Source organism: Argiope bruennichi, chromosome 5 (genome assembly GCF_947563725.1).
Source record: "Argiope bruennichi chromosome 5, qqArgBrue1.1, whole genome shotgun sequence".
Classification (NCBI taxonomy): domain Eukaryota; kingdom Metazoa; phylum Arthropoda; class Arachnida; order Araneae; family Araneidae; genus Argiope; species Argiope bruennichi.
The window spans coordinates 40,980,839-41,000,366 of record NC_079155.1 but is presented as its reverse complement, the minus strand read 5'-3'; the positions used below and the strand labels follow the sequence as shown (position 1 = coordinate 41,000,366).

The following is a 19,528-nucleotide window of genomic DNA, read 5'->3' as shown; positions in this document are numbered from 1 at the left end:
ACACCTATTTCTTCAAATCTGCTTTTACTATAGACCCAAATCGTTCAAACTTGAGTTTACGAACACATAACCTCTTTTGGGATTAAATTTTAATATAATGTCCCTTCATACTTTGCCTTTCATATTAAACCACCTTAACAGATGAAAAGTAATTGGTCTTTCTGACAGTGAACCAGACTAGACACTCATCCCAAATCCATTTCATTCCTTGGACTGAGAAAAATTAATGGTCCTCTACATTAAAATGCCTTTTCAACAAATCTCCCACTGCGAAATGGTACTGTTATACTTTTAGCACTAAAAGCAGATGCACTTTCTACGTTTGTCATTCCTCGGAGAATCATCCAGCGCCTTTAACTGGCATTGCCTTTTCATTCCAAACAATAAAACTCGTTCCGAACGACCGTTTTCGCATCGCGCTTTGTTTACGACACCTAATAAACTGTTAAATGAATCTGCCATCAGCGCACACTGCCCTGCGTGCGATATGCAGCGTCCTCTGGTGGAGAAGGGGGTAAGTTCGTGCCACAACATAACCGATGTTCTGTGTTGTGACAAGGTCTCGTATTCGCGCTCTTTCAAATGTATTCGTTTTTGGGTTATTGTGCGATGTGAAATACTGGGATGATGTTTGATTTTGTTTAAAGGTATGTTATTTTTTAAGACTTTTTTTTGTTGCAGTATGGAATGTGTTGCATGTTGAAAAGTGCATGTATGTGACAATATTTTTCTATTTTATTTTAGTAACAAGAATAAAAGTCTGTTAAAATATGAAGAAAAATTCAAATATTTTGTTTATGTTGCAATGTTAATTTGTTAGGCAAGATTTAAAATTACCACTTTATTAATGATGTTTTTGTGCTGCAAGTTTTTTGCCTTATCTTCAAATTAAAACCGTTTTATTATTAATAATAATAATGCAACATTGATAAAAATGATGTAAATAATGTTGAAAGCTAAATTTAGTCAAATAATTTGCTTTCAAATTTTTCAGCTAAACAATTTTTTGCTGAAATTTCAGTTTTATGTTAATTGTTTTTTATTGCATAAATATTATGTGAATCTTCTATAATATTATCCCAGTATATACTCAATGAATATGATACTTTTTAATAATCTGTAATTTTAATCAACTATTCTCGAAAAACTTTATAGAATAAATTTTAAATTAGGGCCTCTACAACAATTAGTTTCGGTATACAACCTTAAATGTAATATTTCAAAGTTCAATATTTCCTTTCAAAGTTCCTTCTTTAATCGAATGCGAAAGATAACAAACGCATGTTATTCTTTAATAATATGGTTTTAAGATCGTTAAAAATTCTTGTCTCTAAAACTCTTAAAAAAATCATAAAGTGTTGAGAAATATCAATAAAATTTGAAGAGCCACATAACACTCTCCTTATCAGAAATATGATACCACGTTTTATGGAATCTTGTCTGGCTGCCATCTAACTGATTTGCACTCTTTTGCAAATTATTCTTGTCATAAAATTGGTTTTATCTTCCATACTTACATCCTAAATTTTAAAATATTTTATAGAAAAATGATTGTTGGGCTGGTTTGATCCAGAGTATTCACATTTAAAAAATATAACATATTTAATTTTAATGTGGTTTGTTTAAACATATATATTCCATTTCCTTTCAGGCATATTTTTTCTATCAATTTTCCAAATAGAAAAAAAAATTGTTTGCATTAGAATCTTAAGAAGTATATTTTATCCTCTTCAGTTATCTTCTTTTATTTAATAATAAGATGCCTTTTGTTTCGAAATGTGTTACCATTCGTATTCAACTAAGATTCAAACGAATATTTTGTATTCATAAATACATGAAATTTTTGATCGAATTATTTCACCTATAAATGATTTGTTAAATAATGGAATATATTTCAGTAGTTTCATGCAACAGTTATGTATTCAAAAATCTATTAAATGATTAATAATAAATGTTCTATATAAATTCTACGCTGTTAATGCAATAAAATTCCATATACCCTTTACTGTTATTATTTCTTAAATCACAGTATGATGGTTTTGATTTATTATTTAGCAGTTATTTGATTATTTAAGTTAGCAGAATAATTCTTATGTTCTGTAACAAAATTATCAACTTTTTTTTTTTTTTTTTTTTTTGAATTTTGGTCTATAAAATTTTAGACAATAAAAGCAATGGGATCTCAAAATGAATTTCCGTGCATTTGTTCTTTTTATTGGATTTATCAAATTTACTTTGCTTTCTGTTTATTAATGCGTGCAAAATTAATTTTTTAATCATTTATTTTTTTTTAATTTTCTTATTTCTGAATGGGTATGCCTATAAGAATCTCGTTGCAGCAGGTAACAGTGAAATTTAAATGTTAAAAAAGACAGTATCCTAAAATATGCCACCCTGTTTCATTAACATCTATTGCTCAAAAATTCATTCTTTCATGATACAAAATTGTAAAAAAAGAACACCAAATATTTACATTATTATTAGCATGAACATTGTTTGGGGGAAAAAATTAATTTTATAGGAATTAACATAGTAACAGGTTAAAGATCCTACGGTTGAGCAATTACCGGTTCCTTCAAATCCGAATTATAAAAATAGTATCTTTTTTTACGTTATATTTCCGCTCCGTTCCACCTACTACTATTGTGGGTAGAAAGTAAAAGATAGCGCCACTTCCGTAATCGTGGTCGGAACATTACTCACCTTTGACCATTACAATCCGATTAAATTTGGCACTTCGAGATATTTTTAATCCGCCAAGGTCATGATCAAACTTGAGAAACTTTTTTGTGTTATTTTTTTTTTAACTTGTGAAAATTTACAATATTGTTGAAGAAGTGAGTATCATTTGATGTACATTAATAAAATTAAATTTCGAACGATTCGATTCGCACGTTGTGTAACAATAGTTGCTTGCTGTTTTTGTGGTGCGACTTCACTTGCTTTTTGTTTTCTCGTATACTTACTATATGAGAAAAGTAAGTAAAAAGTTATGACAATTTTAATTCTTTCGCCAAAGAGAAAGCATTCTGATCGTCAAAAAATTTGACCAGTAGAGTAATTGACTAATCTCCACGTTTCAGACCAATCAGAATCCGAAAAACACATTTTTGGAATTATGTGTCTGTGAGCACGATGACCCTAAAACATTTTAAACTAGATGGATAAAATTTGGTGTATGTTCTTACCATTTTGTACAAATCTACAAGTTTGTAGGTTTCTATCGGATTTTTAATGATGCCCATTTGCAATAAGTCTATCTGGCTCGCTGTCCGAATGTAAGTTAACATCATAATTGCAAAATATATGGAGTTAGATGGGTAAAATATAGTATACAGTTTTAACATCTAAAATGTAGATCAGTGTGAAATGTCGAACCAAATCTTTCTGGTGTTAACCATCTGTCGGTCCGTACTCACAAATGGGGTAACTCAAAAATGCATCGATATACTTAAATAAAATTTTATGCACCTATTTAACATCAAAAGTATCAGATTTGAAATCAAATCCATCACATTGACCGTCTATCGATTTGCACTTTTATTTGGATGTAAAGACGGTAGCTCAAAACGTTATGATTTAAATGTTTAAAATTTGGTATATGACTTTTTAGGTACAATTGTAATGTCTTGTCAAATTTTACATATCGCTTTTTTGGTACCTAAATCGTCGATTAATCGCCATAAAAATCAAGATTAGATCGCAATCTAGCAGACTCTAACTATTGTTAGCCAATGGCGTTTGACTAATAAATACACAAATATAATTATAAGAGAATATGCGAGAAAATTTTGGGGAGACCACTTCCCTTGATTTGAACAGAATCATACTTTGCACTAATTTCTTCAAAACATGTTCATTAATTATTATTTAATGAACATGTTTTTATGTTCATTAAATAATAATTTATGAACTAATTTTATTTATTCTATGATTTTCATCTATTTGGATATCTTTAATATTTTTTTTGCATCAAAAAAATATCGAATTTAATGCATTAAACATTATTATAATAAAACAAGACTGAAAAAGATATTAAGCGGATGACAAATCTGTAAGGACAATTCTTTAATCTGAATGTCTTAAATTATTTATGTAATCTTAGTGATAATTTCAGATTTAGAAAGTGCAAGAATTATTTTTTCTTGCACTGCATCCATGAATAATTATATCCGCCCTTTATTTGTTATAATGGATATATTCGATTTAACTCCTACTGTCTATGAAAGTTAAATGCTTGTCGTTTCCAAACAATTTGTCTTCAGGCAGTGAAGGCATCCATTGCAGAAATCAAAAGCTGTCTGTCGCATCAATTGACGTCATATTTCTCATCGTTTTATTTTTATTCCGAAAACGTAACATCGTTTCTGTTTTCTGGTTGAAACCAATTTGACCCAGACATGACGTCATGTGTTTCTGTTCTTGATCAGTGGCTAATTATTTTTCTGCGCGCTGAAGAAAAATAGCATTTCTGTTATTTGGACTATGATTCAAGAAATATAAATATTATTAGAGAATGCTTTTATCTAATTAAAATGTTTTTATTAATACAATACTTTTAGTTTCCTTTACTAATGGATTCCAGATTTAACTTTAATTATGTCTGAGTTAAAATAATTTTAATATTGATGATGTATTTTGGCACTTGTCTGGAGGGGGATACTGGATAAGATAAAATAAGATCACTTGATTTAAGGGATAATTATCGAATGAAATTATACAAATTCAAACTTGACTCTAATTTAGAACTGCGCATTTCCTACTGAAATGTTACTATTTTAACTCCTTTACTGTTTTGCTTTCTCCACTGGCTAATTATATGACATTATCTATTTCAGATGTGTACAGTCCTAATAATTTGATTAATAATCCATAAAGTATTTGAGATGTTTGTGGATTATGCGATATTTAATCCAATTATAGCGTTGTTGAATAGTTTAATTTTAGTTTATACGTTTAAGAAGCGATCATTCGATGTCTATGTATGCACGTTCTTGCACGACGATTAAAGGATTAAATAATCACCTTCGCTGTTCATATATAAGCTACAAGTACGTATATCCATTTGCTTTTCTGAACAAATAAAATAATTTAAGCATCTACCACATGACATTTTATTTTATTAAATGAAAACTAATAAAAGGTTCTGATGAATTCTTGGCTGATCTTCGACTTCTTCTCACTTAATGTATTCATCCATCTGAAAAAAATATTAAAAAAAGAAAAAAGTTTACAATAAACAGGATTGTTGAATTCGATTCATTCCCCCTCCCTCCTAGTTCTCATAATTGGTTAACTTCAATCTCGTGTTGTGAAAGAACGGAACGGAAGTCTGGCAAACAATTATTTACATCCATCTTCTAACGTATCAAAATAGACTCGTCTGATGCCACGTTACGGTTACGTCACCTATGCCAACTCGTGAGAGCTAGACAATATGATTTTTCCAAATGGAAAGATTAAAATTTTTAAAGGAATCAAATCTAGAAAACCTTGATTGAAGTTCATCTGTTAATTTATTTGGAACCACTCGTTCCGTATCGCGCAATTCTTATGGCACACCCAAACATTCGTAATCGCCATGCTTTAGACAAATAGAATTTGTGTCATTCCTTCCCCCCCCGGGTCCTAATAATTGACAGTTTCAATCTGATGTTGTGAAGCATCAAAAGTCTGGTAAACTTCCATATCCTAACTTATCAAAATAAAACCGTCCGAAGCCACGCTAAGCTTCCGTCATCCTCGCCAACTCATGACAGCTGGGCAATATGATTTTTGAAATGGAAGGTTAAGAGTTTTATAGGAACCAAATCTGGAAAACTTTGATTCCTGTTCATCCATTAATTTGTCCTGATAAAGTCGTCTCGCATCGTACAATTCTTGCGTCACAACCCAAATATTTGTAAATGTCAGGCTTTATACAAATTCGCATTATACCAGAATACATTGTATTTTTAAATTCTGCATAAAAATTGAAAATTTTTGCTGTAATAAATTTATAATAATTTCTGACGTAACTATTTTCTAGAACAGAAAGAGAGGAAAAGAACTTCGAAATCTTTTAAGTATTTTTTGATATTTTCTAGACCTTGAAGGCGATACGTGAAACTGTTGCTCGTTAAATGTATCTGTCCTATTGTTTTCGTATCGTGTTGAAATGGCTGTGAAGATGTAATATCCATCTTTTATTCGTATGTCTTTTGCCATAATTTCATCGTGCAGTTTTGAAGCATTCCCTAATCGAAATAATTTCAAATTTACCATGCTAAGGCTACAGATGCTAAAGTAAATTCATAAACTTTTTTTATTCTTTCCACTTTCATATAAAATACAAATTTATAAGAACATAAAAATAACAGTTTTAGTTACAAAAGGCATGATAGCAATTTTTACGAACGTAAGAAGACTGCGTCGTAATGGCAAGATTCTTACTAAACCGAAAATTAAAAAATAAGATAAAAATCGAACAATTTTTCAGAAGTGGTAAAAAAAAAAAAAAAAAAAAAAACTGAAATTCATCGATACATTTCCTTTTCATGATGCAACTTTCGCTGTTCTTTTGAAAAATCACAGCTATAAAATGGTAAATGTCGTAGCAGTTTCGCTTTTTATTGCAAATATTTCCAAAGAATATTCAAACATTCAGCATAGAATAATTGAAATATTTAAATAAATTGATTGATAATATAATACTAAAAAAATAGTAATGTTTTAGATCATTTATTAACAATTTTGTATGTTATACAAATATAAAATTTTTCATGTATAGTGTTCTAACATTTTTATATACACTATAAATCAAAATATAAATTCACTTTGGCAAAATCAGTCCAAAATCCTGAAAGTTTCTTCTAAATTCCAGCAAAGAAAAAAAAAAGTTACTTTTTTTCCCTTATATAGTTATGATATCGATGAAATATGTGTAATAATAAATTCCCTGTGAAATATAATATACCAAAAAAATATAGCAGAGGAAACTCATAAATTGTTACCAAATCGTCTCAATTGGCATATCAAAGTCGAAATATTCTTTCACTGCATTTTACGACGAAATTCGTCGCCAAGACTTCCTTTTTCATGAAGCATCTTCCGCAATTCCTCTGCAAATATCGCCGTCAGTCGGATATAAAATAGCAAAAGAAGCCGTATCTATCTCGCATTCTAAAAAGAAAAAGACGATTCTTTTACATTAGCGAATTGAGACGGGAAAAAAAGGTTTCTGGGGTAGACGACGAAGAAATAAAAATCGTTCTTTGAGTAAAAACAGAAAAGGTATCAACTCGAAAGGAAGGAAATGATCCCTGCCTATCTAATATGGTTTCTCTGTGCTCCGAACAATTTGTTCCAATCCAAGGAATTCCGCTTTAATTTGATCCCTGTTGTTGATGCGATAAAATTACGGGGAAACCCTTAAAGCAACTAATTTTCTTTGCCTCCCTCTTTTAGTTATTTTATTTGTTGAAGGAACTCGGGGAACCTCAACCAGTGGCGGAGAGGCCATCCCCCAGCTCTGTCCATTTATTTGACTTTATTTGCCGTCTTCAAGAATCTTGATGGCTGCGAGCGGGTCGAGGAGATTTCATGTTCTTAAGTTTTGACCAATGAAAGTTCCTTGCTGCTATCTTTAGAGACCACCTGAAAAGAATTTTGGTTTATGGTTCATAGGATTATTTTACTTTTTGCATTTTCTTAATTGAATGGCAATTGGTTGGAAAGTATGAAGAAATCAAGAAAGGAAGAGTTTCTCCACTTATATTAAGATTTGATTGGTGAAGGTTTCCAGATTTAATGTAGTTTTCTTGGCAATAAATCACTTAAGATTTGATTGGTGAAGGTTTCAATGTTTAAAATGCTAGTTTCTTGGCAATAAACCACTTATATTAAGATTTAATTGATGAAGGTTTCTATATTTAAAATAGTTTTCTTGGCAATAAAGGCCATTAAAGGCTTTGACAATAAAAACTTTTTAATAGTTTTCTTGAACGGATTTTTAATTTGGATATCTAGCTAAGATGTGATCGTTTTCTTTATTTTCTTGTATACGAAATATATAAAGAAATAGTATTGTAATCGTCAATAATAATAAAATTTTATGACACATTGACTTAACTCTGTCAAATTGTACCGTTATTTATTTATTTTGCTCCTAAAGATAAGCAGTGGATTTCGAAGTGTATTTGAAACTTGTTATGTGAACATGAATTCTTTTTTTTTTATTTATTAAGAAGGAAAAAAAAAACGGGTTTTTTTTTGGCAGAAAAAACACATAAATGTGTTCCATTTTCGATACTGAATTATGAATCAAATATTGAAATTTTAATGTCTGCAAGATATTAAAATTACTTTTTTGTCGTGCAATAAACGAATCATGATTTTCGATGTTAAATATTGACCTCTATTCGATGCAAATTTTTCGGTTTTAAACTTTATCTATTATAAAATGGACAGTAGTTAATTAAATATACTAGTAAACAAATGTCTTTTAATCATTTTCTCTGTAACGAATAGTTTTCAAGATAAGCCATCTAATCATTCATAAGTATTTTCAGCACTTTTTTATGTAAACATGCATTCTGAATAATTGTTTATGGAAAAATAGAAACATTTTAAATACATTTTTTTACCAGTTATTTTTTTATGAATACGTCTGCATGTCAGTTTTACGTTGAAGCAATTACTTTGAACAATCTGTATTGCTACTTTAAAAAGGCAATTAAAAGAAAATGAGATTACTCTATGAAGATAATTGAATAGCTAATAAAGAAATTAAAAAAGTATTGCAAGTCTTTTTAAAAACTGAAATAAAAAATAATTGGTTTTAAGCCATTTAGACTACAAGCTTGCACTAAAATGTATTTTTTTAACAATTTCCTTTTTAATTTGTAACTATTTTTTTTTTATTTACATGTTTTATGTGGTCAAAATACAATACCAGTGTCAAATTACAAACCAGAATTTTTTTTCCTACTCAACAAAGAAACTTTTCACAAAGAAAAAAAAGAACTGTCCTTGGAACGTGTTTATTTAAACACCGTAATATCGAGTTTAGCCGCTTTTATTCCTTTTACCCAGCTTCACTTAAATTAGCGCCATTTTATTAGCATCAGCCGCTTTCGTTTCTGATTGGCACATTTAGTTACGCCATTTTTAAAGAACTCGACAAATGAATTTTTAGTTAGCATTATTAGAAGCATATATATTTTTTTTATATAAATAATTCAGTTTTTTTTTTTTTTTTTTTTTTTTTTTTAGATAAATAACATCATTTCTTGGATTTCCTTCCAGATTAAGTTAATTTTAATAGAATTTTTTTTCGTTCCTATACAATTCTCAGAATTTGACTTCAAAAGATCTGAAGAGTTTTTTTTCTTTAAAATTTTTTTCGTCGCCATTTTTCTACTCAACCATGCGTCTTTTGAACTTGTCATTATTTCGCGAAGAAAAGTGCTATTATCTTTCTTCTTTTTTTCCTCTTATGCTTTCTTTGCCATTAATTTTTTGTGACCTATTATTTACTAGTATTTTATCTTTTTTTTAAGCATTTGCTGCGATTGCTTATTCTTAATTAGCATACCTAAAGGAATATGGAGTTTTTTTTCTATGGCATTTTTTTTTTACTCATGAATATTTTTAAATTGTAATTAATTTAAACGAGATCTTTTGGTAGATAATTTTCAATTTTTTTCTCTCTTCTTAATGTTCTAAAATTTAATTTTTGAGTATTGTAAGTTTTATTCGTGGGACAACTATTTTTCCTTAATGATCCTACTTTTTTTTTTTTCATTTATAATTTTCCATTTTTATCGTCGGTAAAAAATTTAATGATTAGAACGATGATCTAAAACTGAATACTCATATTTTTAATAGAATTTGCTTAACAAATATATGGGTATATGTTTACAGTTATTTATTGCTACATGTATATAAATATGAAAGCCTTATTTTATTTGTTATAATTGATATATATAAATTTATAAAATATTAAATTTAGCATATATTTTATACATTAAGCATATATTTCATAAAGAGTTTGATTTAGTATCTTTATCTTTATTTTAGTATTATCTTTTATCGTAGTATTATCTTTCTGTACGTTGTGCATAATATAGTATTCTATATTAGCAATAATTTTGCCACTCTAGAATTATGGTATATTGCTATATAATTCAGTGCTTCCTATGTAAGATGTATATCATTCAAGAAATGTCAATATTTTAAGTGCTAAAAGCGAAAAAGATGTGAAATTGTTAAAATCTGTCTTCTTTAACCGTAAAAATATTCAAATCAATGACCATTTTCCATACTGAACTATTTAGAGAGCTGCCAGGCTTATTTCACGCTTTCCCCATTAGAAAACATTACTCATTTGACATTTTAATGTAAAAATAAATAAATAAATAAATAATAGAATTTAACTTTCTTTTTTTCTCACTTTACGTTGTTTGTCACGTTTGATTTTTACATTCCTAATAGCAAGTAAAGCGTAAAAGGATTGGATTAAATGCAGAAATATACAAGATTACAATACCATGTATAACAATGTATGCATGCAGTATAATTATTCCAGTAAATCCGTTGTCAGAGAAATGACATTTCAAAGCATAAACGAATCAATGTTGAACTATTTTGCATAGGAATCTGTGGGATTTGTTTTATTTAATCTTTTAAAATTAAAAAAAAAATCGATTTTTGAAAATTAAAAAGACATTTGAAAAAAAAATGACGCATTTCAGTTCTATTCCAAAAAAATCTATTTATTAAATTTTTGAAATTAAATCGATTATCAGCCTTTTAATTATGAAAAGTTTGACGGAACTTACGTTTGCATTTTATATCTTTTGAATTATAAATATTTCCCCAAATTTCGAAATTAAAAAACATTTTTACAGTATAATATTTCATAACCACCTTCCATTTCTCAAATTTAATCCATAACTAAAAATAACTTCGATTTCCATGTCAGCATTTTTCCCCCTTCGGTTTTCAATAAGAAAACGATTTTGGTTTGGCTTGCATTGTCTGATTGAGTCTTTCAAATTGCTGCATCTGCGCTATTCTATTCTTTTCGCAAGTTGTGTCTTCAGCACTCCGTGCGTTCTCACGGAAGCAGACGATTTTAGGAGGAATAAACTGCACTTCCACTTTACCTGCCCATTACTTATTCTTTCCGAGTTGCAAGATCTCGTCTGCGTGTAGATATTTTCTTCACTCGTACACACACCATCTTTCGGATGCAATTTGTATTCTGGCGTTACTGTCACTTCTGTGCGAAAGTTTTGGAGTGATGTTTAATTGTTTAAATTCGGGCGCATAATTTATTAACTGCTACTGTACTCCAGACAATTATTTTTAAATAAATATTCTGTGTCTTTTTGTTGTGGGGCGTTTAATTGCAATTTAAATACTTCAGCTGTATCGCGGAATATTTGTATTCTCTTATTGAATATCATTGTTTTCGTGTAGTTAGTAGTATTTGGTTTGCTAGAAGTTTCTAGGAATTTTTCTAGGAACTTCCTGTCAAGTAATAATTTGGTATCTTCTAACAATGCTTTTCCTAAGTTGCATGTTCGCTTTGTATTGTGTAAAATTGTTCTCAAATTACCTTATATTTACAGCCTACAAATACAGTAAAATTAAATTTATAGGCTGTAGATATGCAATTAAATACAGTAAAGTTCTTTGAGGTTTACGCCATGGTAACATAGGTAGTGGTAGGACTTCCTTGTTGGAAAAGGTAATTTGCTAGTTAGTCGAATTCTTATCTTTTATTGTAATATTAGATTTTCTTGAGTGAATTTTTAATACCTTCGAATAAAAAAAATAAAATATTGCAACTTCTTTCATGAAATTGCTTGCCAATCAAGCTATAAATACTTCGCCATGTTTACCCCGAAATCTTTCACAAAATTATCGACCATATCGATTATTGAATGTTTTGTCATATACTCCACGATTTCTTTCTCGCAATGGGCTCATATTACTTTCGTTTAAATTTATACATTTATTCTTAGAGCTGAGTTAAAAGTTGTTTCAAAATCGAAATCAGACGGCCCTTTGAATTTTGGGGCTTATAGCATAATTCAGTCAATCCCCCAAGAAAATAAAGTGAATAAATATGTAGAATCGTTAATTTTCAATAAATTGGGATATAATATCACTTTTATTCGTATAAAAATAAAACTCTGATAACGTATTAATAGTATTGTAAACTAAAAATATATTTAATACAGAAAATTGTCAAGATTTTTAATTTACGAATATAGTAATTCGACACAAGCTCCCATTGCAATGCGGGCATACGCTTGATTTGGCTCAGAAACGAAATTATTTATAGCACTAATTAAATAAGTCAAAAATGTTTGGCGATAGATTTAGATCAAAAACTTTCTCGCATATTTTTTAATAAAGGTGATATCCTAGAAAAGACATTGCATTAAATTAGCGTACAATAGTTACGAAATATAAATTTTTGTCCTGAATTTAGCATTTACTGAATCTATTGTGTTATCTTTGGCGAGTTATTTGGCGATTAATCTCTGGCACGCGGTTGATAGTATCCAGAAATCGAATTTGTGGTTTAAACGCGTTTTTCTCTACCAGTTGATACAAAAATTTGACACAACTGCACTTGTAATCACAAAATGCGATATCAAATTTGATATATTTAGGTCTTTACAGTTTTGAATCGTCACGTTTACATGATTCTGAAAATACAGACCAGCAGACAATCAACCTGCAATGTCTGTCTACATTATAGATGCTGGATCTATGTATCGAATTTTAGCTAACTAGATCTCGTAGTTTTGTAATTATCATGTTATATTCCTCTGAATAGATTTTACTCAATATGATAAAAATCTGCACATTCGGTGTAAAGACTTTATACCAAATTTCAACCATCTAGTTCAAAGCGTTTTTGAGTTATCTTTGTTGCAGATATATAGACAGGCGAACATTTTCAAAAATGTGTTTTTCGATGTCAGGCAAATATAAAACGTGAAGATTCGTCAAAATCTCGAGCGAATTTTTGACACTTGCTATACTTTACACTACATGTACGAGAAAAAAAAAAGAGAGAATGAATATTAGTTTCATGTAGAGTAATCAATAGTTATCAATTGATTTCAGGCACAGCAATTTCATTTTATGAAGAATAGTGATTTATGTATTTCAAATTTGTAAGTTTCAATTTGAGTTATTATTTTTTATATTTGATATTTGTCACAAATTCTAATTCTTTCAGCGTGAATCAGCTTAATATACATGGAAAGAAAATGTGTCCTACTTAAATAAGGCCGTGAAAATATCTTCGCATTTAAAAAAAGAAATCGCACTGTCGGCAAAAGTTTAAGAAAGTCAAAGTAGAATCTAGGATGCATCTTAAAATCCTTTACATTTAATTATGCCTTAAGTTGAGAAGATTTTATTGCAAGGAAAATAAAAAAAAATTGAGGTAATACATTGGATGTTTCCGAGGTTTTCCTCCAAATTAAGTTAAATTCTTAATTCCCCCTCGAGGTTGGTTGCTTCGATTTTGTTTTTAAAAAAAAACTCAAATTGCTGTCTGGACACATCCAAGTAATCGTTTTTCGTCGGAAAAAGAAAATCTTCGAACTTTAATAATTTTCGGATTTAGCAAAAACTTTCTAGATTTTGGCTTAACGTTGTAGTGGAGGAAGATTTAAGTTTTTAAGCTCCTTTCTTTGCTTTTTAAACTAACATCGACTACTCTTCATCAAACGATTATCGGAGAACTGCCAAAGAATCGATTTTCTATACACGTGATGCGTTTCACGTGCGATAAGTCCGAGGAAAAAAAATTAGTGTAGCATTTTGGACTTTTTTTCTAAGTGGTTTCAGTAAATAGATTATGACTCGCTATCAAAGTTTTTCAAAGAAGTTTGTTTTTGTACTCAAAATATGCGTCTTGTTTTATATAAAAATAAAAAATTGTGGACCCTTTTTTTATCAGGAGTATTGATTTTATTTAAATAAATTTCATTGAAATATATTCTATAATACAACTAAATTTTCTTTTTTTACTTTCTTGTGTACTTAGTATGAAGAAAGTATGGTGATCGTTAAAAAATCCGAACTCGAAATTTTGACGAATCTCCATGTTGTGGACATCCCTAAGTTAAAAAAAACACAGTTTTGTAAAATGTGTCTGTTTATTTATGACAAAGTCTTTCTCTGTCTGTTTATTTATGACAAAGATAACTTAAAAACACTTTGAGCTGACATTTGAAATTTGGTATGCGGTCTTTAAACCGAAATGCAGATTTCTGTCAAATTTTGAATAAAGTATGTTCAGAGGAAGTCCTTCTGTCCGGCTGTTCGAATGTAAGCTAACACGATAATTGTAAAACAAAGAGAGCTAAATAGATAAAATTCGATACACAGACATGTCTATAATATAGATACTTGTCTAATTTTGAGTCAAATTCAGGTTCAGGTTGACCATCTGTCGGTCTGTACTTTCAGAAACATGTAAATGCGATAATTTAAAAATGCAGTGAACTTCTGTATATCAAATTTGGTATGGGATTTTGTGACCACAAATGCAGTTTTATGTCAAATTTGTATTTCAATCGGTTGAGTAAAACGTATCTAAAAGACAAATTTGATTTTTTTTGGTACTATTAACCGGAAATCGGGATTAATCGCCAAAAAACCGACACAGTAGATGCAGTATAAATGTTAAATCCACGCCAAAAGTTAACTTTTCGTGACTACTGTACACCAATGCCATGATAAAACATTCGCTGGCATGACAAGTTTATTAAGCGAGAAAGTTTTTAGGACTCCGTCTGGTTTTAATTATTAATTTCCAAAAGAATCATTCTATCTTCATTTGAATTTTAATTTAATATTCAAAAAACATTTATTTAGAATATTAATTGTATTCATTATGTTATAACATTCACACCGTCAGGTATATAATATACATCTGCCAATTTAATTATATGATCTTAATTTAATAATCTATTAGCAATTTTTAACTGCTTCTATGACTTCTATGCTTTGATTATATTTTACTTAGAATATTTTATTTCTTTCATTTTAGGTAAGTGTTTCAATTCTTCCTGCTTTATTGTATTTTTCAAAGAGGTAAGTTTATTTAATATTATTTTATATTTAACTTATCATCTCTACATAAAGATTTGTTAATCTTCAAAATTTAGTGCAAGAACATGTTTCAATTTTGCATCCTTTTCGCAACGAAAGTACTTATAAATTTATTATATTTTAATTATTTCAAAAATTCCGTTTTATACTATTTTCAATACGCAGATGTTTTTGTTTTGAAAGCCTTGAGGAGGTTTTTGAAAAGCCTTGAGCTCGATGACTTTCACTTTTACGATTGAAGATTCAGATGATTCCTTCCCCACGTGCTTTATATGTACAAACTTTCAGATATTTCTGGAAGTTTGTTAGAAAATAATTTAATAAGATTGCCATCTTTGGGAAAAACATGTTGACGATAAATCGAGCACTTTCCCCTTTCCTATTGTATTTATTATTACAGACTTATTTTTATTTAAATATTTTTTAGACTAATTCTTTTTATAAAGAAAAAAACAATGCATGTTTATTATTTTGGAGATTTTCTGAAAAGAATATTTTTGGATTATTTCTTTATTCGAAAGTATTTAAAATTAAATATCTGTAAAGCACTTGGAGTTCAATAAATTTAATAAAATTAGTTTTGGAAAAACACTCTTTTTATTAATGTGCTGATTTTTTTTTATTTTAGATAGGCTTCGTTTTTTAATTATTTTTTTTATAAATACTCATTTTTACAAATATTAAGTAGTTCGTTTCGGTTACTTTTTCATTTTTTTTACTAGATGGCGCCTCTAGTACGGAATCAAAATTTAATTAAAGTAGTCACTAATTGATAAGGAAGTTCTGAAAGTATAAAATAATGTATTTTCATTAAGAATTGAAAGCATCCATAAAAATTCCAAAACTTTTACAGAATTCCTTCTTTAAAAGCATGAAACAAGTCAAGTTAAATAAAAGTATATGAAACGAGTTTCGTATGACTGCCAAATTTAGAAAATAAGAAAGCCAACGACTTTTAAAAAAAGCAAGAGAGGAAATTAAGATTTCTAATATTATATAAGGTGTAAGAGAGAATTAAAAAGCATTTTGATACAAATTCGAATTTATGATTTTAACGAATTTCTATGTTTTAAAATAAAAATTTTGAAATTTCGGTGTATATGTCTGTACACGATATTCATTAACGGCATCAGCTGCGCAAATTAAATTTATTGTATGATTTTAACGCAAAATTTGTAGATCTTTGTCCACGTACTTGTTTTAAATGACATCTGCTCGAAACATCATCTGTTCGTAACCATATGAAGATAATAACTCAAAGACCAAAGAACTAGATAGACGAAACTGAGCATATGGTTTTATCACCAACATTGAAATCTACGTCGAATATCGAAATCAAAAGGTCAAAGAGTAGAAGGCGAAAACTTGACTGTACTTCATTCTCTTCCTATATAAAGAATCTTAGTTCAAAATGCGCCATATTTTGTAAGCATGCAAAGAGTAAAAGGAAGAATTTTTATTTAATATTAACCGTCTTTGGCGACCAGCTTGCTCGCCTTGAATTTTGGATAGGGTTAATTTCTATCATATTTAAGGATTATGATTTCCTTCTAAAATATTTTTAATCATCAAATTGGGACAATTACAATCGTGTTATTTTAAAAACCTTGCATATGTTCTGTTTATGTGCGTGAACCTTTCTATTGGATGAGTTCCATGATATCACAGTACCATTAAAAGCTAAAATGTACGGGTAATCTATTTGAAATTATATGGGGGGGGGGGGGTTGCGGTTGTGTTATTTCAGTTTCTGATTTCTCATACAAACTGCTCAAATTTAGCAGAATTTTTCTTACTTAGTTTGCAACAAAGGTAGAAAATCGCACGACTAAAAATGAAAACTTTATGAATTAGAGAACGAAAATTGTCTGAATTTCATTGTACCAATAAAAGCCATTGATGGAAATTATGCAAATATGTATTAAAATTGCCAAAATTCAGAAAAAAAATTTACATGGCATCTGAATTAGTGTAAAAAAGATAAGTTATTGAATTTTTGAGATGGTATTAAAATTACTTTTATGTTGTAATATTTTTGAAAGTTATTGTAGAAATTCATCTGTTTGCTTAATTTTTAATTTATTAAAAAAATTTAAAAACTGCTCCGAGTTGCACATTTTTAATTTCCAAAATAGATTTCCACCATTTTTGGTAACTAGGTCAAAAGGTCTTTCCTGTAGGGGCACTTACCTTACAAATTTCCCCATATTAATATTAGAGATAAGTATGAATCAAAACTGTGGTAGAAAGGCTATGCAATGTCGAAAGATTTATGTTTATACTTTAACTTACTACTTCATGATCCTACATTTTAAAATGAAAGCCTCTGAAATGCGTCATTTGTGAATATTAGTTTGTGCTATAGTGCTTGTAAACAGGAATACTGTCTTATCTCCATATAAATCTAAAAGATTTGAAATCATTTGATATTGCTATCATTTCATACTCCGCCTTTCATTTGAAAGAGCAATAAACTTCGAAATGACACTAGAAATAATTCCTTTCGAATCCCAGCTTGTTTTAATTATGCAGTTGGGTAATGCCTGCTTCCTATTTCAAAAAAGGAATTCTCATTTCGTTCAATCACGAAGTTGCAGCTGTCGTTCGCGTTTCTCGCACGATCGACTGGGCTTTGTTCTTTTGTTACATTGTCCGATATTCTGTTACGTTTATTTACCTTTTGCCCTGAATTTATTCCGTAGGGTCGAGATTGTGACATTTATTTACAGTGAAATTGGAGGTGAACTTTTTTTTGAATTCCTGCTATATTCTTTGTGAATTTATTAAATAATATTTGAATTATTCGTATATTTATCAATATAATACACATTTGAAACAATAGTAATGTTGTAGAATATCACGTATGAAATGACGTTACATCTGCAAGCTTACACACATGTTTGAAATATTTTATTGTTCAAAATTGTGATTAACTTTAACTCTGTATTTACTAATGACACTTTAAAGTGTACCGTTTAACCTGTTAACTGGATATGACGAAATATTTCGTCATACACAAACTACTACTGCAATGGGCATGACGACATCGTCAGGGAATGATGATATTACTTATAATTATGAAGGGAAAAAAAATCTCTAATGTGAAACGAGTTAAACAAAAGTTTATTCCTCTGTTAACAGGTTAAATAAGGTTGATATCTTCGTAATATTTTTGTAACTGTATTTAAAAGAACATGGCGAGCGTATTTCAAATAAAAAGCAGTAGGTATCAACTGAAAACATTAAAACTCTTTAATTTTTAATTAAATTATTTTAATTAATTAAAAAGTGTTCTTCTTTTTCCTTGGGTTTATTCTGTTCCAAAACTTAATTAATGGTTCAAAAATGAATTTGAAAAATGGATTGTAAAGTAATTCGGTAAATAAAGCGTTAAAGAATGCTACTTTTTATGTGGTATACTTTATTTAAATATTGCCTCATATTTGCGTTTCTATCCTATCGTTCTTCAAAAAAAAAAAAAAAAAGTGTTAAAAGTAAAGTATAAAATTGCCGCATGCCACATTTATTCAAAAAGAAGCATACTAATATTTATAATTGCACTGGTAGTGAAAATATTGTGACTATAAGTCAGTTTTTATTTGTGTGAGAAAACGAGCAAAATATTTCTCTATTTAGTATAAAATATATGCAGGTTGATTTGCTCGCCGATTTTTCCTTTTCTAAATTTATAACTTCGGGAAATTTCTTTACAAATACAGTATAACTCAAATTATATATTAACTTTAGTAAAAACAAAGCTGGCTTAGTTAAATTCTTAAGATGTTTTTTAATGTATACGCATTGCTCTGAATATGCGAACGAATTGTTATAAATATAGCTGAAAAATTTCTTTTTTAAAAGAAGTGTATGTTACTCTCCTGCAAAAGTTTTCGGCTTCAAATCCAAAATGTGCTTTACAATAATTCAAGCGATGTCTCACTTTGTGTAATAAATACACGCCCATTTACTCAACTGTAAATGAAAAAGTCTGCTTTTATTATTGGCCGTCTATTCAAACAGCATAGTTTATCGCTACCAGATGTCAGTTCCATCTTTTTAGCGATTACTTCTGTCAGTGGAGTGTTCTCCTCCTATGGAAAATGAAAGAGCTATTTTCCATTCTTTATCTCCATCTCTTATCACGGCTCTTGTAACTCTGTCGGAGAAAATAAACTTTACATATGCTGATGACCCTTTAATCTACAGGGCCACGTGTCGCAATTAATGAATGAAATAAAGAGCAGTCTTTCACTTGAAGTAGGGTTTTGAATTAAATCTCAGAATTTTCTAAGTATTTTAAATCTTTTTTTTAAATATGATGTCAATTTCATATTGACTGAATTATTAAGTTGAAGTGAGATCGTGAATCAGAATTTGCAAGGTTGTTTCAATTCACGTT

General features: G+C 29.2%; 1 protein-coding gene across 7 annotated transcripts in view; it reads left to right on the top strand.

Annotated features, from left to right (window-relative positions):
• The window catches only part of LOC129968508 (IQ motif and SEC7 domain-containing protein 1-like), a 671,655-nt gene that overhangs the window by 585,143 nt on the left and 66,984 nt on the right, over positions 1-19,528 (top strand). Inside the window, exon 1 of one of the 7 annotated variants that reach the window (XM_056082468.1) lies at positions 507-647. The exons of the other annotated variants lie outside the window; for them this stretch is intronic. The gene's annotated coding sequence lies outside the window, so the exon portion shown is untranslated. Of the gene's footprint in view, positions 1-506; positions 648-19,528 lie in introns of those variants that run through there. 7 annotated transcript variants of the gene reach the window in all.